General features: G+C 49.3%; 1 protein-coding gene and 2 long non-coding RNA genes across 3 annotated transcripts in view; 1 reads left to right on the forward strand and 2 right to left on the reverse strand.

Annotated features, from left to right (window-relative positions):
• LOC140701209 (trafficking protein particle complex subunit 9-like) overlaps positions 1–17,248 on the reverse strand; it is a 722,564-nt gene that overhangs the window by 253,027 nt on the left and 452,289 nt on the right. The gene's annotated exons all lie outside the window — the stretch shown is intronic.
• Positions 2,491–4,898, reverse strand: LOC140701230 (uncharacterized). The gene is made up of 3 exons (XR_012080192.1): positions 4,774–4,898; positions 3,066–3,182; positions 2,491–2,646 (listed from the first exon to the last, which is right to left on the reverse strand). It is a non-coding gene; the product is annotated as an uncharacterized lncRNA (long non-coding RNA).
• On the forward strand, positions 7,881–12,314 carry LOC140701221 (uncharacterized). The gene is made up of 3 exons (XR_012080183.1): positions 7,881–7,902; positions 9,287–9,537; positions 12,048–12,314. It is a non-coding gene; the product is annotated as an uncharacterized lncRNA (long non-coding RNA).

Raw genomic sequence — 17,248 nt, forward strand, 5'->3', positions numbered from 1 at the left:
GGAGCAGAGAGCAGGTATTTAATTAAGACAAAATATCCAGAATTTTCTAACAAGCTGGATTTGCTATCTGTGAGTGTAAAAGAAAGAGAGAGAAAGGACATGGTTCCAACATCTGGGCCTGGACAATGGGAGGGATGTCCTCTCCGGATGGGAAAGGGGATGGGAAAAGGTGGGGCTGAGCAGGTGGAAAGGGGCTGGTATCAGCTCAGTTCTTCAATGTCATGGTTAAGGGGTGTATTACATATTGCCACAGAAGTGCCTAGTAGGTAGAGGAATCTGTTTTCTTTTTCTTTTTAACATTTAAAAAATATAATTTAAACATATTAATTGTATTATGTGAATGATTTGGGAATTTTGTTTCATGCCAAGGTATAAGTTATATATAGCCAAATGGAACATATATCAAAAAAGGGGAGAAATGAGGGCTTTCACATAAACTGACTGTCCGTAACGTAGGTAAAATTTCAATAAAACCAGTCTTCAGGGCAAAAACCTCATCTCGGTGTTACATAAAAATAAATGAAAAACGACTATGTTGATGTACCATTATTTCATGTTACATAATAGCCCCAAACTAACACAGTGTTTAACTATGAGGCTTGTAGAAATACTATTCGCTTTATTCACATAAATACAGAAGTGCAGAAATGTTCTAAGGTAGAATTAGCATCTTAGTGGAAATAATACATATTTGAGCATTTTACATGATATATATGTACTGATTCAAAATTTGGAAAAGTAATTACATAGTAGAACATATGTATGAATGAGAAAGCAAGATGAATGAAAGGAAAAGAATGTGATGTGAGTCTCAGGGATAAAGGCTCAGATGGAAAGGGGAAATCAGGGAATTTTGGAGAAATCGAGAAATTGATGGCATGCCAATTTCCAAGGCTGGGTTGCTTCCACCAAAGGAATAGCAGAGAGAGAGAGGAGAGGCCCAGGAACCCACCCTGGGGAACACCCACAGTATATGTTTGGAAAAAACAGGAGACATTGGCAAAGGACCAGCCAGCAGGCCAAAAGCAGAAACAGACAGAGCGATGGGCTGGAGGTTGAATGAAGCAGGAACACGGGGTAGGAGGGATGGAAGAGCTGGGTCAAATGCTGCCGAGGGGCCAAGCATGATGAGGAGTCAAAATTGACCACTATATTTAGCAACATGGGGTCACTGATGGCCTTGACAGGGCAGTTTCCAAAGAGCGAGGGATCAGGCGAAAAGCCAGAGTGGGTGTAAAAGGGGATGGCTCAAGAGAAGATGCAGACAGTGAGTTTAAACAACTCCTTAAAGATTTGCTGCAAAGACACAGGGTGGCAATTGGTGGGGGTGAATTAGGGTCAAGGAGTGCTGTTTGTTTAAGAGGATGGACGTTTATATACTGATGGTGCCAACTAGCAGGAGAACAAAATAGATGAGGCAGTGAAAGAGAGGATGGTTTTGGGAGTGACAACCCAGAGAAGATGGGAGGGATGGGGCCTCGGGGACTTTTGGAGGAACTGCCTTTCGATGCCAATTTTAATAAGCAGTGGGGCACCGAGAGTGAGGTCACAGACATCAGAAGGCGAGCGGATGTGCTGGGAGTTGCTTGTGAAATTTCTCTTCTGTTGGCTTGTTTGCTTGTTCAAAATATAAAACAAATGTTACCAGCTGAGGAACAAGGAGGAAGAAAGAGTTACTGGAGCCATGAGCAGAAGATAAGAAAGAGCCTTCCAGGGAGAATGGGACAGTAAAAAGGGCAGGGGGAGGCGGGGGAGTGAGCTCCCAGAAAGTTACATTTTCTCTTTGACGTCCCCAAATGTGTGATGTGTTATTACCCTTCCTGCTGTCTACAAAATAAAAATTAATTATATTTCAGAGGAAATGCTATTTCATTCTAAGAGGCTGCCTGTTTCTCAGGAATGGTCATCTTAAACTGCAAATATTACAAACAACGTTGAAAAGATGAACCTGTGTACCTAGAATCCCCTATTTTCTATTAATCTGTTTACTACTTATTTCCCCTATCAATAACACATAACAAATACTGCCATGATGGAGGTTCATCGATGCTTAAAAGGAAATGAAATCTGTATCCTTTTGCTAAATTCCATGGCTTCCTTAATATGCAGTTCCACTTGGAATTTAGGAATGTCTGGTATAAGAAGTGAGAAACAGTTTGAGAAAATCCCGGCTCAGAATTATACATCACAACCACATCTCACAAGTATATACAGCCGTAAAAATGTTTAAAAGCAAAACTCCGTAACTACTCTTAAAGAACTTTGCAAACCTGGGCCTGCCAAGATGTTTCCAAACTGGAAAGGAACTCCAATCTCTTGCCTGGTACCGGAACAGAGGCTGGCCAGCCTTTTCTGTAAAAGCGAGAGAGTAAATATTTTCAGTTTTGCAGATCATTTTGTTGTAACCATGCAGGTAGGCAATAAGAAAGCTAAGAGCCCTGGGAGACAGGAAACAAATGGGCATGCCCACACTCTCCCTTCCACTCAGGGCAGCTTCTCTGTGGTGGGGAGCTTTGCCACAATCACTTGCTTCTTTGTTTCCATTGGTTTCTTTGTTTCCACCTTACTGCTCAAGCTCAGAACTTCAGGTGGGCCTGGTCCTTCAGCATCCATGCAGAGAAGGCTGAGCGGGGTTGGGAACCCCACCTGATGGAGAAGAGAGATTACTGGGAGGGACATTGTGGAGGCCACCATGACACGAGACAATCACACCTTCCGCAGTGAAAGGGAACGAAGACAAGGGAAGGACACAGTAGTGGGACCCCTAGGTCGCCTGCCAGGCTTGTTCTCCCTCCACGGCAACCATGGGGGCCTGGGGAGTGTTGGGCTTCAGCTACGGTGATTAGGATGAAGGGACTCAATATAAAGGACCCTCCACCTCCTCACTAGGTTCCAAACGCAGCCCCTCTAAGTCCACCCTCTGAGTTTCTGGAACTCTGCTGGAAGAATACATGAGCAGGCCAGAGCCAGAGCCCAAGCCAAACATGACAGGGGTCTCGTGGGGCTGTAACCCCATGCTCAGTGGTCGGGGACTCCTTGCAAATCTGCATAAATCCCTGTTCCACCTCATTCCTGGGAGAAACCCCAGATCTCCTCCTGCTCTGTCTGTTCTTCTCTTGAGGCTATTGTCCTGGAGGGATGCTGAGTCCTTGAACCTGGTCCTCCAAACGTACATAAGCAGCCTGTTCAATAAAACAAATTATGCACTTTTTCACATTTGCCAGTTTTTTGATTCCAGAAAGGCTGTGGGACTCATTCTCACAGTCTCCTGTGCCGCCACCACATGGTGACCCTCTGCTCATGTAAACACGATTTCCCACAACTGCACCCTGCCTCCCAGCTTGTCAGAGGGGAGTGTCCCACAAAGACACAGGTGTTTGGGAGGATCCTGTCCCCCAGCAGAAAGCCTGCTCCTGGAGCCACGGACAGGGATCTGGCCTCCTAAGCCGCTCAGCTCTAATTCAAAGCCTAAAGTGGGGGCCCCGAACATTGCTGAATGACTTTCTGAATCACCTGGACTGGAGGGGACTGATTTTCTTTCCAGGAATGGAGGTAGCGTAGCCTCCATTTTCAGGGCTGACCTTGACGATGGATCTAGTTCCCCCGACTGCACCGCAGGAAGGAGAGGCCCTTCCATCCCACAGCTTGGAAACCCAACCCAAGGGAGTACTGAAGCAGTACATTGCTGCCAGGTCCAGCATCCCTGCAGAGTGGCCTCTGCCCTTGAATGAGCCCCTTCCCAGGGCCTTTCTTGCCTGGACACGACCACACCCCAGACTGTGCCAGAGCTCTGGGGCTCTGCGTGTCCAGGGCACACAGGTGGGACCTGAGCCAGGTGTCCCCTGGGCCTCAAGGGAGAGAGGTCTGCTTCTGCATCAGGGGAAGGTGACCCCACAAGGCTGGCAGGACACTCTCAATATGGACCTCCAGGAGCCCTGAGAGCAGTTTCCCTGCAGGTGTGAAGAGCCATCATCAGGAGGGCAGGCCCCTCTTTATGCAGACCATCCAGCAGTGCTGGGCCCACGTGCTGACCTCAGAAATCTACATGCCCCCAGGATACCCCAGGCAACCTCACAACTTCGTCACTTGGTGACCTGGGTACCACGAGCTCCTTGGCCATCCCATGAGGGTGGTCCTTGCAGGCATGGTCTCCAGGTTCTCCCGTTGAGAAATCCCCCTGGGTTTCTGTGGTCACAGAGCACACACCAGAAGATTCTAGTCCTGCAGTGACCCCCACAGCAGTCAGCTCCCCTGTGCATGTCCAGGGACAAATGACAGCAATTTATTGCCAGGAACCGTGATGAACAAGGGGGTGGGATTCCATACTAAGTTCAGGATTCTGGTAACTCACTCTGCACCCCAAAAAGCTTCCATGAGAAATGTGTGTATTGGGATGTCTGTGCCCCTAGAAGAGCTGTTCCTGAGGGTTCCTGGGACCCTCCAGCCCCTCTCAAGGTTCTCAGATCCTGGGTCTAAATTTCTATCTGCCTCTTTTGGTGTACGGCACCTGTGTCTCGTGGTCACAGGTCACTTTATTGCATGACTTGGCATGTTCTTAGTGCTCGTCCTCCACCCCTGCACTAGACTCCCAAGATGTTCCCACTGACCCTTGGCTCCCTGGGTGGCTTGGGGGGCCCTAAGTCTGCACACTTCACTCTCCTCCTCTACCCCCACCTCTGGGGCCACCCCTAGGTGGACTTGGAGGTGTTTGTAAATGAGTCTTACACAAGGACATGTCTGGACAAAGCAGGACCCCACCCCCGGAAAACTCACCTGCTCCCTTCTCAGAAGAGGACCCCACAGCCCCACATTGCCTCCCAGGGGTCTACTCAGGACACAGTCCTCCAGTTATGGGCAAGGTGTCTCCCTGGAATCCTTGCTTCCAGGAAGAGTCTCTCTGTCCTTCTTCAGAGTTTAGAGGCGTTCCCATGTCCCTGACCACCAAGATGCCCAGCACAGTCCCTTCAGTGACCTGGAGAGACAAGGAACTTATGTGGCCACAGGTCTCACAGGACACACCTGCAGGGACCCCAGACTAAAGGGCTGTCCTTCTGCCTTCTCAGGTGTGGCTCCTGTGGTACCTTTTTGCAGGGGGTCCAAACGGGGAGTGTGGCCCAAAGCAGTTCATGGGGCTCTCTGGGCAGGGAAGACTTGGGCCAGGTGGCCTTGCCTGGTTTCCCTGCTGGGCCACTCTGAAAACCCCCGCTCCTCTGGCTGTGGCTGGAGGACCCCCAAACCTCAGGGCGGGGCCCTTTCTCTCAGCCTCCACTGACTCCAAAGCCACGCTGGTGCTGGCGAGGGGAAAGAGCTTTCTTGCCTTCTTTTGGCCAAGTTGCCACAGGTGGATGCTGCGGGAGGCTGGAGAGAGAGGTAGCACTTGCTCAGATGTGAGTGGTTAAGCAATTTGACACCCTGTCAACTAGCCTTAAACATTGGAATGAGGACTTTCCCGGTAAAGCTGGAAGTTACTTTCAGTAACTTGTCTAAAGATTTCTTTCTTTTTTTTCCACTTAAAGACTCATAAAATCTCTCCCAGGTCATTCCTGGTATGGACCATTATCCAGGGATCAATCAGGAAATGCAGGAGGAGAGGGGTGGGGGTGGGGGAGAGGGGAGGTTAGATCAGAGCCCACGGAGAGGAGATGCCCCTCCCAGGAGCCACACACTGGGCTGTGGCTTCTGGCATCCAGCTCTCCTGTTCTCAGGCCCATTCCATCTGCGGAGTTTTCCAAAAAAACAATGGTGGAAGGGCCATGGAGGACACCTAGACCTTCCAGAATAGACAGGGGGAGCAGAGTCACCATGCTGGCCCTGGGTTTGGAGACAGACCTGCAGTGGAGACCACAGGCTTCTAAGAAGCCAGTTTCGAAATAAAGGCAGTATGCGCTGAAATACCCGGTTCTAGCGAGTTCTTCATCATAGACATGTAATTTACATAGTTCTCACCACGAAATTCTGTGTTCCCAACACGCTACATGAATGACGGCTTCAACACACATTCATTTCTGAGATGTGAACAAGTGTAGAGCCGCTCTTTCATCCAGCATAATGGGCATGGCTACACCTAAGAACACTTACCAAGATTTCTCAGCAAGAGCCAATTTCGAAATAAAGGCAGTTTGTGCAGGAAAAGCCTGTTGGAGTGAGGGCTTCCCCATACACATGTAAGTTATATAGTTCCTCTCACCATGAAACGCTGTTCCCAACATGCTACATGCATGAAGGCTTCGACACACATTCAGTTCTAAGATGTAAGCATGTGGAGAGCCGCTCTTTCATTCAGCACAAAAGGCATGGTTACACCCAGGAAGATTTACCCAGATTTCTCAGCTGCTTCCTTCAGCCAGATTCAAAATAAAGGCAGTTTGTGCTGGGAAAGCCTGTTGGAGCGTGTTCAGAGCTGTTTCGGGCTCTGTCCCAGCTGGAGGGTGCAAAGCCCAACCTCCAGAAAGAGGGACCAGGACCCCACCCGCCAGGTGGTGTTGCCTTTGTTGGGGAACAGTGATCTTTGGGTAAGATATTTTGCGGCTCTCTCTAAAAACTGATTTGACTTAAGTTTGCATCCTAGCCACCAGTTCCAGGACAACAGAAAAGGCATACCCTACATCCCTTTGCACTCAACTCTTCCCAAAAGAGCAAATATTTGTCCATGAAAATACCAGCTGCTCTTCTAAGGCCCACTAAATACCCAGCAGTGTGGGCGGCGCACTCTTGATCAGGGACAGGAGGAGAGGGAACAGCGGTCCTCCGGCAGGCTTGGCCTGGTGTGGCAGCTGCGCTGTGGGTGCGTGGTGGGGAGGGAATGCAGGGAATCCTGTTTGAGGGGCCTCTGTGCACGCCTGCATTATAGTCTGAGGTTTCATACAAAGGCTCCAGGCATCCTAACTGATCAGATACAGCCCCCACCCTTGGGCTGGAACCACCAGGAGATAAGTACCTGTAACAGGGACACTGCCTGGTGTGGGGAGAGGTCATGGGACACTCCGGGGGCAGGGGCGGTGGTGCTGGGGAAGGCAGGGGATGCAGTGAAGGGTGGAGGGAGCAGGGTCCTTTGCTTGGGGGTGCGAGTTCTTTGGGAGACCACAGGGCATGGCACACATCATCCCCACCCTATACCCCAAATTCCTAGCCCCGCCAAAACAGGGGCTGCTCTGCACCCTCTCAACGTGGCTCTCCTGTAAGACCGCACCCAACCAGGCATCTGGCACCCTGCCCTACCTCCCCTCTTGGGACAGATCCCTTCTTCTTGGAAACTGCCTAGCAGCGCGTATTCAAGGCCGGCAGTCGGCCTGGCGGATCTGCACTTCAGGTGCCCTACCTGGCCAGCCGTGCCTGCCTGGGCTCAGTCCTCTATCTTGCCCACCGGTAGCCTGGGTCCACTTCCGGTGCAAGCGGAGGCCCCGGAGCCCAGGCTGAGCCCCGCACACAGACAGGTGAGGGTGCCCCCGCCCCGCTGCCCCGCCGCCCCGCCGCCCCGCCCACTGATGGCAGCACTGCCCCAGCCTCCGGCCGGTGCCACCTGCAGGTGAGGACGTCCGCGCGGCCCCGCCCGCCCCGGCCCCGCCCAGCTGCCCCATAAGCCTCCCCCCACCCCCGTCCTGGCCGCGCCCTGGCTCCCATTGGCTCCGAAAGTTCTGCCCTCGCACGTCTAGCCTCGGGAGGACGCAGACGCAAGCGCTAGGGGAGGGCCCCGCGGCGTTGCCATGGATACAGACGCCGCGCTCCTCGCGGGCCGGCGTGCGCTTCTGGGGCAGGCAGCGGGCTCCGGAAGTGTGCAGCTGCCCGGGACCATGGCGGTGTTTGCTGCTGGGGATGGCGGCTTGCTTGGCCGGGCCACTAGTTCTGGCCGCGTCAGTCGGCGGCCGACATCCTTTCTGGGGCGGCGTCTCACAGACGGTAAACGTACGGCCGCGCCGTTGGCGGGGCCAGTGGACATGGACCGGGGTGGGATCCGGGTTGGTGTGGCGGCCGGGGAGTGCTGTGGTGCCGGGGAGCGGGTTGGGGCGGGGGGGACAGGGCTGGGGCACAGCCTCTGGCTTTCCTCCCCCTCGGGCTCTGGGGCTTGGACCGCGAGTCCGGGTAGCCCTGCGTGGCCGCGGCCTCCCAGAACCCCTGGGAAGGGCAGGTGGAGGACCCGTCTTTTATGAAGCGGGGCCTTACCCGGGTTTTGAAGAGCCCCAAAATCAGATGTTGGAATAGGGTGGTTTATCAGCCTTGTATATCAGCAGGGAAATTTCAGTTCCATCCAGATGTTGGCTCCTTCGATAAAACTCAGGAGTAAGACAAGGGTCAGTGTCAATTAGCAGTTATCTAGGGCTTGACTCAAAATAGACTGTGCGGGGTGTAGAGATGGTAGATGGGCCCTCCCTTTCAAGGTTGGTAGTCTTCTGGAATTAGAGGCCTCAGTTGAGGATTACATCCTCATCTGCAGTAATGGAGGTTGTGGGAAACATTAACACAGAGAAGGGAGGGGTGTTGCTGCGGTAACTCATTAAAGAAGCCAGGACACTTGCCTGGCTCTTGTGTAGGAGAGTCTCGCCTAGGGTAGGGCAGCAGTTATCAAAGTGAGTCCGAGGCCCCTGAGATGCAAGACTATTTTCGTAGAAACGCCGGGAAGTCACCTGCCTTTTGCACACTCTTGCACTCCCGAGTTTCCTGTGGGGTTTTCCAGGGAAAACCTGGTCTGTGATATCACAAAACAGGTAATGTAGAGGCAGATAGAATTAAGCTCTCACCAGTCCAAAAGAGATTTTCAGAAATTAAAATCACTGCTATTCCTCTCATTAATGATTTTTGTTTAGAAAAATATACTTATTTTTTGCTTAAGAGTATTAATGGTATCATGTAGTAGGTTGTTATTATTTTTAAGTGAACTCATAAGCATTTTTTAAAGTTCTTATTTAACTTCTAACACAGGAACTATTGATAGATTTAACCTACATAAACAGCAGCCTTTTGAAGTCCTCAGTAATTAAGAGTGTACAGGGGTCTTTAGGCCAAGAAGTTTGAGAGCCCCTGGAGAACGGGTGCTCAGGTACTAGTCAGGTGCTTAGCATTGATAGACAGATGCCAAGATGTCTTCTGCATGTGCTCCCGGACTCGAAATAATTGGCCACACAGAGATCAGTGGGCAGTGCCTCCACTATACAAACCAGAAGCTGCTGAACGTGTCTTGAGTCTAGGCCATGTGCTGTGCAGAGATTCCCATTGTATCTGTTCTATCTAAGCCGGGATTCCTGTGCAGAGACCTGGCCCTGAAGACCCGCTCTCCTTTGCTCCCTGCCAGGTACCTTCTGTGTTATGTCAACCCTCCGGAGGGCTTCAGCCTCCGTAGGGGCGTCTGTATCCACATCGCCTTCCTCCTGAAGACCCTGCTGAAAATGGAGGAGTCGGTGCTGGTGATACCCCCTTGGGGCCACCTCTACCATTGGCAGAGCCTGGACATCCACCAGGTCCGGATTCCCTGGCCTGACTTTTTTGATCTCTCAAGTCTCAACAGAAACATCCCTGACACTGAGTATGAACAGTTCATTGCAGGTGAGATGGTGATCGTTTAACTGGGGCCAGACGGTTTTTGTTCTGGTTCCGATGTGAACATCGGGCCGTCTTGCTTCGGGCTTGTCAGTCTGCTTAGGGGCCGTGCTCATGTTTCCTGCACTGCAGGTGAATTTGGTCTTTCCACAGTTTTTCTCAGGAAATATATCTGAAGTGTAAGAGCTCTGTGTTCCCTCCCCTCTGAAAACCCTGGCCTTCTGGTGAGATGGAGCGGTGACAAGGAGGCCACTGCCACAGAGGCCTTGTCCCAGCAGGACTCACTCCCTGGGCAGTAAGGGCCATTCTTACCTGAAGGAAAACACGATGTATGTGTACCATGGGCCACGTGCTGGAGAAGGTATGTAACCTCTCATTCAGTATAATTTGGTCCTGCTCAAGCTTCCCATTTTACTTTTTGTAGGAGGTAAGAGTTGAAGATTTTCTTTGAATACAGCTATTTAGAGCTTATCTTTTTTTCTAAATTGAAATGTGGTTGATTTACAATGTTTAGTTAGTTTCAGATATACAGCTGTTTTGTTAGTTTCAGGTATACAGCATAGTGATTCAGTTGTACATATACATAGTCTATTCTTTTTCAGGTTCTTTTCCATTATAGGTTGCAAGATACTGAACATTTTCCCCTGTGTTCTACAGTGAATCCTTGCTGTTTGTCTGTTTTACATATAGTAGTTTGTAATTGTTAATCCCAAACTCCTAAGTTTGTTTTCTAAGTCTGTGAGTCTGTTTTTGTTTTGTAAATAAGTTTATTTGTATCTTTTTTAAAAATTCCACATATAAGTGATATCATTATGTTACTTGTCTTTCTCTGTCTGAGTTATTTCACTTTAGTGTGATAATCTCCAAGTCCATCCATGTTGCTGTAAATGGCATTATTTCCTTCTTTGTTACAACTGAGTAATATTCTTTTATATCTAAATACTACATCTGTATCCAGTCATTTGTCAGTGGGCGTTTAGGTTGCTTCTATCTCTTGGTCATTGAAAACAATGCTGCTGTGAACATTGGGGTGCAGGTATATTTTGAAATTAAGGTTCCCTCTGGATATATGCCCAGGAGTGGGATTGCTGGATCAAATGATGTCTTTTTTTAGTCTTTTGAGGAATCTCCATACTGTTTTCCACATTGGCTTCACCAAAATACATTCCCAGCAATAATGTAGGAGGGTTCCCTTTTCTCCAAGCCTCTCCAGCATTTATGGTGAGTGGATGTTTGAATGGTGGCCATTCTGAGTAGTGTGAGATGATAGCTTATTGTAGTTTTGATTTGCATTTCTCAGATAATTAACGATATTGTGCCTTTTTTTCATATGCCTATTGGCCATTTGTATATCTTCATTGGAGAATTGCTTGTTTAGTTGTTCTGCCCATTTTTGGATTGGGTTCTTTATTTTTTTTTCTTATAAAGTTGTATGAACTATTTTTATAGTCTACAAGTTAAGCCATGTTCAGTCTCATCTTTTGCAAATATTTTCTCACATTCCATAGGTTGTCTTTTCGTTTTGCTTATGGTTTCTATTGCTTTGAAATAGCTGATAGGTGTAACTAGGTCCCATTTGTTTATTTTGGCTTTTATTTTCTGTTGCTTGGGTGGATTGCCCTAGGAAAACACTGCTGATATATATGTCAAATAATGTTTTGCCTATGTTTTCTTCTGAGAGTTTTTTAGCGTCTTGTCTAATGTTTAAGTCTTTAAGCCATTTAGAGTTTGTTTCTTTTTTGGGTTTTTTTTTTCAACTCTATTATATTCTTTCTATTTGTGGTTACCCTATTTTTCAAGTATATCAACCCATTATCATATCTATTTCCTTTAGACTGATAATCACGTAGGCTCCAACACATCCTAAGAATAATGAGAAAAAGGAAAAAGAAAGAGAAAAAAAATCTATCTTTTCTTGCTACCGTCTCCCTTTCCCACCTTTTTGTATTTTGATGTACTTTTTCTTTTTTACATCTTCATGTTTATTGTCTTGTAACTCGTTATTTCATTTCCAATGATGGTTTTCCCATTTCTATAGCATCCTGCTTCCTTTCTGTTTAGAGTAGAACCTTTTAATGTCTCTGTTTGGTTCCATAATGCTGAATTATCTCCCTAACCCCCTCCCTCCTGAGCCTCTGAATACTCAGTACAGGGAAGCCAAACCATCCTAGCCTTCATCGGTCTTGGGATGCAATCTTCAGAGTGGGAAAGAAGAATCATTGAAAAATAATATTCTGTTTGTTGCTTTCTACCCTTGCCCAGAGAGTGAGAATCACCTCTGAAGGCGGAGGAAGAAAGATGGGGGCACGGGGCACAAAGTCTTTTCTCCTTTTGCTACTGAAAAAATGATTTCTTTTGTAATTAGTGATGATGCCCTTTAAATTGGTAAGATCGAGATTCCACAGCTTCAGCGCCTGTGAATAACCAGCTGGGAGAAAGCTCTCCAGGGCCCCTGCAGTGGGAAAGGCAGCCCCTCTGAGCACCTGTTGTTCTGTATTCTTCCTGCCTCCACACAGGTTCACTAGGCACTGTGCAGGATGATGCAGTTCCCCAAGGTGGAGGACTGGGAGACCCCTGCTTGGTGGCGAGCCACAGGAGCCCACACTTGAAGGACAAAGTGAAGAGTAGTGGGGCGGGCATAGGAACAGAGGATGGTTGAGACCCAGGATAGTTTCCTGGAGGCCAGCAGGTGAGACTGGTGGGGCAGATGGGGCCCTGGTGCATGGGCAGTCCTTGAGGGATCTGAAGCAAAGATATGAACCAAGATACTGGATTCGTGTGGGGGTAAATCTCCCCCTGGAGGCTACGTGGCAGTGCAGCGAGCCCAGGAGGAGCGGGCATTTCCCCAAAGTTGGGTTGACAGATCACAACCAACTCACTGGGAACCGAGAGGTACAGAGATATTGTTAACTTTTTGTCCCTCTTCCTGGAAAAAAATTGCTTCCTGTTGAATAGCCTGTGTAGTTAGTGAGAATTAAAGACATGAAGTAACATTTCCTCAAAAGTCATCCATTGTGTAGTTGTTAATAAGGGTCAAATGCAAACTTGAATAGATTAAATCAAACAGTCATCATCATATTTTAAAATCTTTTAAAATAAAAAATCTTGCTGTCTTTGTTCTTCATTTCAGGGTTCACTTGGTGATAATAGTAACAAAAGCAACAGCAAACCTTTAAAGAATTCTGTCCTGCTGTTCCAGGAACTCTGTGTTCATGACAAACCAATGAGGTGGCACTTTACAGGAAGGACAGTCATTAATCACACAGCTAGTAAATGGCAGGGGTGGGACTTGAACCCAAGCTGTCTGGCCCCAGAGCCCCCTCTCAGGCCCTTCAGTGCAGCTCATCACTTGGTATGCCCAACAGAGGCCAGCATTAAAGAGCAGTGTGACCTTGGCCAAGGCTGCTTCACTGCTTGGCCTCTGTTTCTTCATCTGTAGAATGGGGGTGTGGGCAGTGAACTCTGTGAGCTCAGTGGTCACTTCCTCCAGCTCTGCTATTCTACTGCTTTGAGTTAATTTAAGAAGTATCCGAGCCCCTGAATGGCCCACCCATAGGCTGGCGCTTTGCTAGGCCGTGGCTTACGGAGAAAAATAAGATCAGCCTGCTTCTCCGAGGAGCCTGTGTCCCTCCACGGCAAACGGCTGTGAGGCCCAGGCTCCCTCGCTGGCAGTCGGGGACTGGGCAGGAATGTCTGATAGAAGATGGAGGCAGAGCCCCTCCGGGAACAGTGGTGGCCACAGAGCTATCAGGAGCGGGAGCATCTGTCCAGGCTGCTGAGAGGGGGGCCCTCATGAGGCCAGTAGCCCCCCCAAACTAAGCCCTCAGGACAAAGATCCAGCCATTCCTGCAGTGTCACAACAGAGCCAGTCCATCCTCATCACTGTGCCCCTGTGCTCCTTTGTCCTGGGGCCTCTCTTCCCCCTACACCCAGAAGACTCTTCTCCCTCTCTTCTCTGAGTGTCCCCTCACTTCACCCATGGTCCCTGCTTCCTGGGCCACCATCTATGGAGTTGACGATTTGCCCCCTCACACCCTCCGTTTGATCAGGAGCCTGGGTTGACCCTCTTATGCTCACTTTCCCCCATGAGGTGATTTCTCCTCCTCTCTTGGGAACACCTGGAAAACCCAGTCCATTCCTAGCAGTGCCTGCCACCCTGGCCTCCCTGCTCATCTGCCTCAGTCAGGAGCAGCTGGACCACCAACTCTGTATTGCCTCACCACCTACCATCAAGACGTCAATGTTGATTCTCCCTCCACCACCCAGTATGGTCATTGTAGGGTCTTCTTCTCCGTCAGACTGAGCCAGACACCTCCCATTCACCCTACCCCCGGGCTCATACCTGGGCGTGTCTCCACCCCAGGTCCAGCCTCTCTCCTTTATGTGCCCAACTCTAGCCATCCAGCTGCTTCTCCACCAGCCTCCTTGGCCCTCCTTCACCCTCACTGGGGCATCATGCACTGATTCCTCTGCTTTCCTACCTGTCCATGTTCCTCTTACTTCCACTTCCCCACCTTCCAGCTCTGCATCCACTGTCAGCACTCTCTTTATGACAAACAAAACTCCCTTGACCCTTGATCTTTTCATTTCCTCACCAGGACGACTTCCATCTCGGTTCACCCAGCTCTATTTGTTCTGAGCCTGCAGGCAGCAGGCTCTCCCAGCACAGATTTCTAAGACTACAAATCAATGCCCAGCATGTTGCCACTGCCAGGCAATCCTCCAGGATTTCTCTAGTGAGCACATTTCCCCACTTGCCACACAGTGGTGTCAACATTCTATGCTCTCTGCACACCTCTAAGCTTCCCTCTGTCTCTTCCCTGACTCCCAGCAGATGGCCTTGCCTCCTGCTTCAGAGAGAATGACATGTTACTGGAAAGGAACTCGCTCACCTGCAGCAAATCTGCTCACCTCACCTTTTATCTGTCCCTCTCCCACCTGGACTCTAGCTGTAGTTGTTCTTAATTTAGTGAGTTTAGTTGACATATATATTATACACAGTTAAAAGCTTAGCACACTATAGGCTACCTTCTTGGGCTTACTTTTTCAATTTAACAGAGTGTATGATGCATCCACTTCGTTGCATGTACCTGCAGTTCATTTGTTTTAACTGATCTTAAATGTTGTGTGTGTGAAAGTAACACAAGGCAAGTGTAAGCCAGGATTCAGGATGCTGGTTACTTCCTGTGAGAAGAGGCCTAGGGCAGGATAGGACACAGTATGTCACTGTCAATAGTCCTGTTCTGGTGCTGGGTGATAGGTTCACAACTGTTTCTTATAATATTAATTTTAATACATAAATACTTCTGACAGGCACATAAGGTGAGAATGTGTCATGAGCCAAGATATACAATGGATAATATTACATCATTATTGTTATGTAATCTTGTTATAAAATATATTAATCATAATCCTACATTGTTATGTGTTATATATTATATAGATGCATGAATTATATATTATGTATATAAATAACTACATATGTATTATATACTATCTGATAATAAATAAACAGAACATAACATGCTAGTATATCTACTATTATGTATTATTTAATAAATAATATACAATATCCTGTTATATGACATGGCACCTAATCTTTAATCAAATAAAAATATGTCACTATATGTAATGGTAATTAATAAAATTAAATGAAAATGCCCTCAGCTTTTAACGCCAACACCGCTCCAGCTGTCACTGTCTATCTTCTTCCCTTTCATGGTCGAGGTCCTCACGGTGCTATCTGTTCCCCTTTTCATCTCGTTATCCTGAACCTTCCTCCCCCTCCCATCCCATGCTGCCTTCTTCCCCGTGGTCCCTCTAGTCACCAGCGGCCTCTGGGGCACTGATTTCCAGGCAGTGTCTCAGGCCCAAACTCACCAGCCTGTCCTCCGCCTCTGCCACCGCTGGTGGGGACGGGTCAGGGGGCAGAGTGCACCTGTTGTCCTGGAAGAGAATGCAGCACAGACTCCGTGACCAGCAGGAGGTGTGGCCGGGACCTGCAGGACTGGGGGAGAGCCAGACTGTCTGCATCCAGACTGGGGGCACTTGGAGTGTGAAGAAGCCCAGTCCTCACTGCCCCTGAAGTGAGGAAAACACCCTCAGGTGAGTTAAAGTGCTTATGACCTAGGTCTGTTGGCTGCAAAGGACAAAGGGGTCTCTAAGGGGAGGTTAGTTGATGTTCCAGGCCCCACCAAGGCCCTAAGGGCTGGCGGGGAAGCAGGCTGGATGCTCCACTGGACCCAGTGTCCCCTCGGGGGTGGGACCTTCTGGAACAAGCAGAAAGCCCTCAGTCTCTGGGGGAACGCGGCAGTGTGGGAGCATCCCTGCAGTGAGTCAAGTGACGTCAGGGCCTGTGGGATCCGTTTTTATGGCCACATTGAGCCACAGCAGGAGTGGATTCCTGTCTCTCCAGCTGACATCCTCGTGTCTGAGTGCCAGGTTTCAGACCCGATCCCCTGGGGCGCTAGGACAGTTATACACAGAGGCGGCTCGGGGAGGCCTCAAGAGGGCTGTACTGGCCTTGCTGCCAACACCATTACACAAAGATCAAACAATCCATCGATGGGAAGAAAATAAGAACCATGGTCACATCTGGACCGCAAGCTCAGATGTGGTATATGGGTGATATTTATCGACAATCTGGCGAGGATCTGGTCAAAGCTAGAGGCCAAGGCAGCAAACCGGTAGTGACACTAAGGAACATCGTGGTGCAGAGGCTGGACTGGGGGTCTGCAGGCTCCTCCCAGGAGGAGCCTCAGTGTTTGGGAGGTGGCTAACGTGCCTGCTTCATGTCACTAGCAAGTGATGCCACCTGCGGAAAATCAGCTATAATCCTGAGCCGGGTCAGCCCTGGGTGATGTGATAAAGGCTCCTACAAGAGGAGGCGCCAGACGGATAGTGAACCAACCAACAGGCTGATGAGTTTCTGGCCTGTGTTTACCGTGCTTTCGCAGCCAAGAATGAGGAGAGAGTTGAGTGGCTCACCATGAAGATTTTAACAACTTAAGAGAGTTCCGTGTCTCACTGCATTTCAGTGTCACCCAGAGGAATTCAGGAGGTGTTTAGACCCAGAGGGGACTAACGGCCTCTTGGTTCCTCATCAACCTGACAAACCCACCAGCCCTCTATGGCCAGACCTTGGCAAGTGCCTTCCCTTGTTCTAACAAATCCCTTTCCACTCACGCCTGTGGTATGCTTTTATTTTTGTTTAATTAATGGGAATGAAGATACCTTACAGCCTCTTCAGACCTTTCCTTAGGCCTTCTGCTCTTAGACCCCGGCAAGGGGGCCCGCTGCCCTGGGTCCTGCACTGCAGAGGGTCCCTCTGGCCCTGACACTTCCTCTGGCCACGCCCTCCATGGGGTGGAGTCAGCAGGGCCAAGGGGACAGGGTCATTGGCTCCATCCCGTGCTCTAGAAACCCAGGACCCCAGATGCCCTGTCTCAGCAGCCCCTGACCCATTCCTAGTGCCTGCACCGGCTCTCCCGGAAGCTCAGATTCCCAGGACTCACAGAGAGGCCAAAGGGCAGCTGTATGTATGGAGGGTATGAGCAGATCCCGGATGTGAGTTTTGAGTGTTCCCCTGTGCACATCCAAGGCCCCTTGTGGCAAGGGATGGACCCAGCATTGGGAAGAAAAGGATCAGGCTAGTGGTCAGAGACTGGGAATCAGCTCTCCCCACACGCTCACTTTCTTTGCTGGACTCCCTTTGTCT

This window comes from Vicugna pacos, chromosome 14, assembly GCF_048564905.1.
Source record: "Vicugna pacos chromosome 14, VicPac4, whole genome shotgun sequence".
In the NCBI taxonomy this organism is placed as follows: Eukaryota; Metazoa; Chordata; class Mammalia; order Artiodactyla; family Camelidae; genus Vicugna; species Vicugna pacos.